General features: G+C 40.9%; 1 protein-coding gene and 1 long non-coding RNA gene across 5 annotated transcripts in view; both read right to left on the reverse strand.

Annotated features, from left to right (window-relative positions):
* sema6a (sema domain, transmembrane domain (TM), and cytoplasmic domain, (semaphorin) 6A) overlaps nt 1-1572 on the reverse strand; it is an 89919-nt gene extending 88347 nt beyond the window's left edge. For 3 of the 4 annotated variants that reach the window (XM_079896505.1, XM_079896504.1, XM_079896502.1), the window contains exon 1: nt 1345-1562. The gene's annotated coding sequence lies outside the window, so the exon portion shown is untranslated. Of the gene's footprint in view, nt 1-1344 lie in introns of all 4 variants that reach the window. The other variant, XM_079896503.1, reaches the window with a different exon arrangement.
* Nucleotides 1573-6925: 5353 nt separating this feature from the next.
* LOC307173996 lies at nt 6926-7342 on the reverse strand. The gene is made up of 3 exons (XR_013823925.1): nt 7250-7342; nt 7081-7128; nt 6926-7045 (listed from the first exon to the last, which is right to left on the reverse strand). It is a non-coding gene; the product is annotated as an uncharacterized lncRNA (long non-coding RNA).
* Between the last annotated feature and the right edge of the window lie 158 nt (nt 7343-7500).

Below are 7500 nucleotides of genomic sequence, written 5' to 3' on the forward strand. Positions count from 1 at the left end.
ATCAGAACCCAGTAAACCCAGCGCTGTCGTCTCCGGTTTACATTATATTTCACTCGAGTTTATCTTTTCAATTCTCTCTTTTCAACACACCGTGAACAGAACACACACACACTGCTCAACGCTCTCCTGATCGCCAGCCGTACAGGGTTTTCACTGAGCTCAAACAAAACAGATTATCCGATCCAGGTCTTTCCTACACGGATCTCCATAAAGCTTCAGACGCGGTTATACGTGAGATTGAGGAAGGCAGTCGTGTTCCAGATAAAACTGAGATTCTCCTGAAGACGAAGCCGATAGCTGAGGAATCTTGGCTCGCTGGGAACGCTGGCCGTCTGCCACATCACAGGGAGAAGAACACAGAACCGACAGCAGACAATGAGATTAACCAACATTATTTTATTCTGAGCCACAAATCAAAGCGCTCTCTGCGGAGAGCGAGCGAGAGCTGTTTGCTGGACTAAACGCTGAAGCCCTGACCGCTGCGCACTGCAAACACCAGCGTTCGGGTCGCGTTCATTCAGGGGTCACGGACACACCCTACACGACCCCAGGGGTCAGGGGTCACGGACACACCCTACACGACCCCAGGGGTCACGGACACACGCGACCTCAGGCTCCGCACAATACCTGTTACACGCTTAAAAACAAATTAAGGCTCTTTATTGGCATTCCATGAGGAAATAACTTTAGCATCAATGGAACCACTAAAGAATGTTTACAGTGGAAAACCTGCTTTAGAATATTAAAATCTTCTTTGTACTCAGAAAAAATGGTTCTTTTAAGAGCTGGGGATCCAGAGATGGTTCTTCTGCTACGGCATCGCTGCGAAAACACCCGTTATTTAGTGTCAGTGAGAGACAGGAGAATAACAATACTGAAAAACTTCACCCATCTGACTGCATAACAACATCTTCATCTTCATATTTCCATCCGTCCGTCCATTCATAACTGCGCTTCAGAACTACCCGTGAACAACAATCACACATTTATTACATCGCTTTGACATTTATTTCCGTTCCAACAATTATTTAATTTTACAGTAAATCGCGGGGATGTTGTTCTCATATGCAGCCCTGCCTGGCTTTAATAACGCACAGATAATTAATGAGTTTATGATGCATTAAACACACGGACGGCGGTAGAAGTTTAGCGGAGTGACGTCATAAACCCTCCGCGCCTTCGATACAAAGTAACGCGCGAGGAAAGGAAACAATAACGTTCTAAACATCATCATCATCATCATCAATAATCATCATCAGAACAAACCCAGACCAGACGCGGCGGCGCGCGCGATCATATGGAAGAGCAGCGCGCGCTCAACTTGATTCTCTATTATATACATACCGCGTTTGACACGTTCCTCACATCGATAGATCCATCAGAAATCCCGATCACACCCGATCACTGATCGATCAATCCGCAGGAATATCACAGAAACAACGAAACGAACAATGAGCGGCTCATTCAGCTACACACACACACACACACACGAGCGGCTGCTCATCCTATTAGAGATGAAGCTTTACTGAGCTGAGCTCACAGCAGCTGTCTCACACACACACACACACACACACACACACTCAGGGAGGAGCCTCGGTCTTCTGCGAGCTTTTGTTTCATCGGAGCTGCTGTCAGACGCGACATTCACCAGCACACACACACACACACACACACACACACACACACACACACAGTGTGTTTACCTCACAATTAATACAGCACAAGCACGTGGAGTTAATTGCAATAGAACTAAGCTTCTGACAGAAACTGATACTTAATTTGATTATTATATTTATGTATTATTTTCTTTTTCCTTCTGTTTTTCCTGTAATTATATTGATGGAATATTGATGTCTTCTAAATAAAGATTCTTTATGAGCATCCTTCGCTTCATTATAACCGTTAAAGTCAAAATGGATCATTCTTATTTTTTATGGAATATTACAGCGTTTATCATCAATGATTAATCGGTGCACATCATTATTGTGCTAATAATCTTCTCTTCTCTGATGATGTGGGCGGGGCTTTAACCTGTCACTCACATGAGCTCAGCCAATAGCAAACCACAAACATCCAATCATCCAATCAATTCCCCATAGACACAATCAAGCCCCGCCCACATGTGTTCTTGTTCCTGAAGCTCCAGATCAAGTTAGTTTTGATTGATTCATTTCCGTTGTAAAGATCGTTATTAACTTAGGGGCCGCTAACACACACCGTTCTCACAGGAAACAGGCTTTAATTGATGCGTTAAAACCGTTTAATGTGGGCGAAGTTCTAATCATTAAAGGTAATTCGTTCCAAAGTTTTGGAGCATAGACTGAAAAAGACAAATCTCCTTTAGTTTTCAAACGTGTCTATAGATATGAGCGTTTGAATAGTATAGTATAGCATAGTACAGAAGTATTAGTGTTTCGCGGATCCATGCGAACTGGAATTATTTAGATAATGTTTGATGCGTTCAGAGGTGAAGCGAGGAGAGCTGCAGTTTCAGGCGGACTTTGCTGCGAAAACCCTATTTTGGAACCTTTATATTTTAAGAGTGTATTACTATAAGAAAGAAAGGAAAATAAAAAAAGGAATTGTGTGTGAAACAATCATACTAATAAAGCAGACTGGAGAGAGAGAGAGAGAGACAGAGAGAGAGAGAGAGAGAGAGAGGTGAAGTGAAAGGTGAAGTGAGAGAGAGAGAGAGAGAGAGAGCAAGAGAGAGAGAGGTGAAGTGAAAGGTGAAGTGAGAGAGAGAGAGAGAGAGAGAGAGAGAGAGTGAGAGAGAGAGAGGTGAAGTGAGAGAGAGAGAGAGAGAGAGAGAGCGAGAGAGAGGGAGAGCGAGAGAGAGGGAGACAGAGAGAGAGGTGAAGTGAGAGAGAAGAGAGAGAGCGAGAGAGAGAGAGAGACAGAGAGAGAGGTGAAGTGAGACAGAGAGAGAGAGCGAGAGAGAGAGAGAGAGAGACAGAGAGAGAGAGGTGAAGTGAGAGGTGAAGTGAGAGAGAGAGAGAGAGAGAGAGAGAGAGAGAGAGGAGGTGAAGTGAGAGAGAGAGAGAGAGAGAGAGAGAGAGAGAGAGAGAGAGAGAGAGAGAGAGAGAGAGAGGAGGTGAAGTGAGAGAGAGAGAGAGAGGTGAAGCGGGGCGATAGGGGCCTCCCGGTCTTTGTGTGTGTGTGTGTGTGTGTGTGTGTGTGTGTGTGTGTGTGTGTGTGTGTGTGTGTGTGTGTGTGTGTGAATCTCCTCTCTGGTGGTCCTGTCATCTCAGCTCAGTGTGACCCCGAAACACAAGCTCATTCACACACACACACACACACACAGTATCTCTGCATCTGAGCGATCGGGAGCGTGGAGTATAATGTGTGTTTATGTGTGTTTCTGCTGCAGTTTTTAATGTGTGTTTATGTGAGTTTCTGCGCTGCATCATTACTCTGTCAGGATCTCCATCAGATCTACAGTAATTACAGGGAGCAGCGCAGCTTTAATGACCGTTCCTCTCACAACGCCTGAGTAAAGATGAAGAACAAACCTACAGCACACACTGATGTGCACGGCCACTGGGGTGTGTTACACAGGGAAATACCACAGTTCCCAGTGTTTCTTACCATTTCTTTGTAATTATTTGTGACATTTACTAGAAAGAGTATAAAGTATCTGAGAAATTTGAATAATTGAATGTTTCCCAGTGCATAAACATTACGCTGTTCAGGAAACGCTCATGCCAGAAAAAGAGCTGTTTTCAACAGGATCAAAAGGAAAATGTTAAAGTTCTGGGACGTGTGTGTCATCATGCACACAAACACCAAATAATGCAATAAACAGCAATTTAACAACATCAAACCCTCATGTTCATAACTGATAACAGAAAACTCAGAAGAAACAATTATTAAAATTAAAAAACCATCAAAGTGTCACACAGATTATTCTGAAGAAGGTCAATGTAGGTTTTCACTGTAAATGAGAAGGTAGATAACAGTATTTTACTGTAATGAATGTCAGGTTAGCTCTATTACTGTACTGTAAACCAGTTAACAGGTTTTACTGTAGCATATTTACCATCTTCCCAGTTAAGATGACACTGATGTTCATGTTACACTGACAGGAGAACAGCAGATCTCTCAGTAACTCAGTTTCTGTTCATCATGTTACTGAGTTTCGCGTGTTTTATTCGCAGCCGAGCAACAGAGCCCTGTGATATCTGATATTCACACAACAGAAGTGTTTATGTTTGCGCACAGCTTTATAAAGTTATGATATACAGTAGCCTAGGATATTCTGTGCAAGTCGAAACAAACTCAGACTCAGTGTAACAGAAGTAAAACATTAGGTTACACAGAATAATATATTCTCTTCAGGGTTTCCACAGGGCATATGCGCTGTGTTCTACTCATGATTCAGTCTTATATCGACTGACAAATCAAAACACTTTCTGTGAAGAGCGCGAAACTAAGAAATCATACCTCGTACATGATTACTGTGATGCTTCTCCAGACTGTAGGCCTGCGTTGATTATGGTTGTCATTGTGGAATTTGAGGGAAATGTCATATAATTTCCAGTGTTTTCTATCTTCCAAGATGAGTTTCTCCTTTTCCAGGTTTAGTGATCAAATATTCATGAGTAGCGGGACTTTGGTCCAATGAGGTTTCGGTGTGGGCGGGGCTACCTGTCGCACCGCAGCGCGTCATCAACCATGCTGATTTTAGCCTTTTTAATTATATATATAAAAAATTAGTTCTTGACAGTTTTATTTGGAAACCGTGATACACTTGCATTACAAAAATGCAAAAATGTTTTTTTTATTCGCTTTGGTACTATTTTCACAAGTTAGGTGTACATTTTCAAAACTCTTAGTGCTAATATCACAACAGATCATCAAAAGTGCACTTTTTTCAAACATTTCATCATGTTTTCAATTGTGTTAGCACAATACACAAAATCACAAAGTATCCTTTTCACAACACAAAATAAGTGTTTCATCTACATAAATGTTTCATTCACAGTCATAAAGCTCTTACTATCAAACCTTTGATTTGCATCTCTTCTTGTTCAGTTTACTACATTTGTCTATGATTTAATCCAACTGATCTTAATGGTTAATCAATGAATCATTTGGTACACCTATAGATTTCTATAGATATTGATTCTATACAGTTTCTATAGAACTTGTTTGCTATTTCTGATATAACCAAATGTAATGAATAATTTTTACATAAGTGATTTATAGATAATAACCACCATGATGTTCAAAGTGTGTGCACACGCATGTGTGTGTGTGTGTGTGTGTGTGTGTGTGTGTGTGTGTGTGTGTGTGTGTGTGTGTGTGAGAGAGAGAGAGAGAGAAAGATACAGAGAAATTTGCCATTTGTGCAAATACTGTAAAGCAGAATAGAGTATAAGGGTATAAAACATCAGATTGATCAGAGATGCATCAGTAGAAGGGAGACAGACGGCATCAAATACAGCATTTTACATTACAGTATGTATGCCATGTGATACTGTAAACATGGTAGTTACATTACTGTAACTCAACCTTCTGTAAAGGTCCACTACACTATATTCAGTCAAATAGTCAAAATCATTTAGTGTATTCACTGCCAGCAAACTCTGCTCTAGCAGAACCTCATGGCTTCATCACAGCTTCTGATAACACACTGGATAGATACTATTAACATTATTCAATTACATAAGTTAGGTTATGCACATGTATTTTCATAGCCTGTATTACTGTAATTAATTCAGCAACAACGGTGATTTGAAACATGTATCTTGCATTGTTTGCTGTTGAATGAACTGATTGTTAAAAGTACTAAATTGAAAGAAGATTACACTGTTGTGTTTCTGTGATTACAGGTTTCTTCAATTGTTTACACGCAATTTTGAAAACCGGGTTCTTTTTTTCAAAATATCATCACAATCATCCAAACACCACACTCAATTTGCATAATTCCTAGATTGTTTGCAAAATGACACACTTCAGTCAAAACATACACACATGTGAAAATGCTATTAGTTTTCGTTTAACCAACACAGTCCTCAATGATCAGACACTATTGCAGCCAGTTTCACACTGCTGATAAATGAAAAACACATTTGTAAAAAAAACTAATTTTAGGAAATAGCATGTGCTAGATTTTTGGCCAGACATTGTTATGTAAGGGATAATTTAGATGAAAATATTTTTTTTTTAGAAAAAGTGCCAAACCCACAACATTCTTCATGATTAGTTTGAGATATAGGGAGAATGTACACAAATAGGCCTACTATAAACTTACCAAGCACTGCACAACACTGATGCTGCAGACTGAGTATTTCAAGTATTTATTTCAATACTTACAGTATTTCTTACCATAATCAGTTACAGTAATCAACCAACAATGAAATCAATGAAACAAATAAAATCTGTAGACAAATAAAAATGACTGCATGAAGTACATCCACTTTGACTCTGAAGAAAAACTACTGTAAAAGCAACAAGAATACTGTAACTAATCATCATCTCTCCGTCTGGCTGGATCAGGCCATCAGATTTCATCCACATCACAGGCGATGTCTTCATTGGCGAGGCACCGTTGGAAGAGTCGCCTCGTGTGACGACTCCACCCCTGCACTGAAGCTGCTTCGATATGATCACAGGCCTGCTCCATGGCCTGAAGGAGGGGCGAACGGTCATCGGGCCGCAGGTCGTATACCTTCCACCGCCATGCTGAAGAAAACTCTTCTATTGGATTCAGGAAAGGGGAGTATAAGGTAGGTATAAGAAGGGAAGGTATAAGACTTCAAATTCAGGGAGCTCATGGAACCAGTTCTGGACCGGAGCAGCCCGATGGAATGAGACATTGTCCCAAACGACAATGTACCGCATCTGGTCCACTTGGTTTAATGCTGTGACAATCTCGTGCAATTTGTCAAGAAATATTAGATTTGCATTATAGGGTCCCAGATTTGCATGGTGGTGGAGGACCCCATTTTGTGTAATAGCAGCGCAAAGGGTGATGTTACCCCCTCGCTGCCCTGGCACATTGGTGATTGCCCTGTGTCCAATTACATTTCTCCCTCTTCTTCTTGTTTTCGCAAGGTTAGATCCAGCCTCATCCACATATATAAATTCATGTTGAATTTCTGCAGCATCCATTTGCAAGACTCTCTGAAAGACAGTAAAAGACAATAGGATGCTATTCAATATCTATTGCACAGTATTTTTTTTTGTGCCAGAACATTATGAGCAGTGCACAATACCACACCATAGTAAGATGAACAATACGCACCTCCACATACTCATTGCGCAGAGGTTTCACTCTCTCTGAATTTCTGTCAAATGGTACCCGATACAGTTGCTTCATGTATATTTGATTTTTCTTGAGGATTCAACCTAATGTTGACAGAGAGACTCGTTGGATGTTATTGAAAATATGGTCATCATTGATGATAGTGGCTTGGATTTCTCGCAGCCTGATACAATTATTGGTCAAAACCATGTTCACAATGGCGGCCTCTTGTGCACGAGTGAACATAGTTC

This window comes from Squalius cephalus (genome assembly GCF_949319135.1).
Source record: "Squalius cephalus genome assembly, chromosome: 16".
Taxonomy (NCBI): Eukaryota; Metazoa; Chordata; class Actinopteri; order Cypriniformes; family Leuciscidae; genus Squalius; species Squalius cephalus.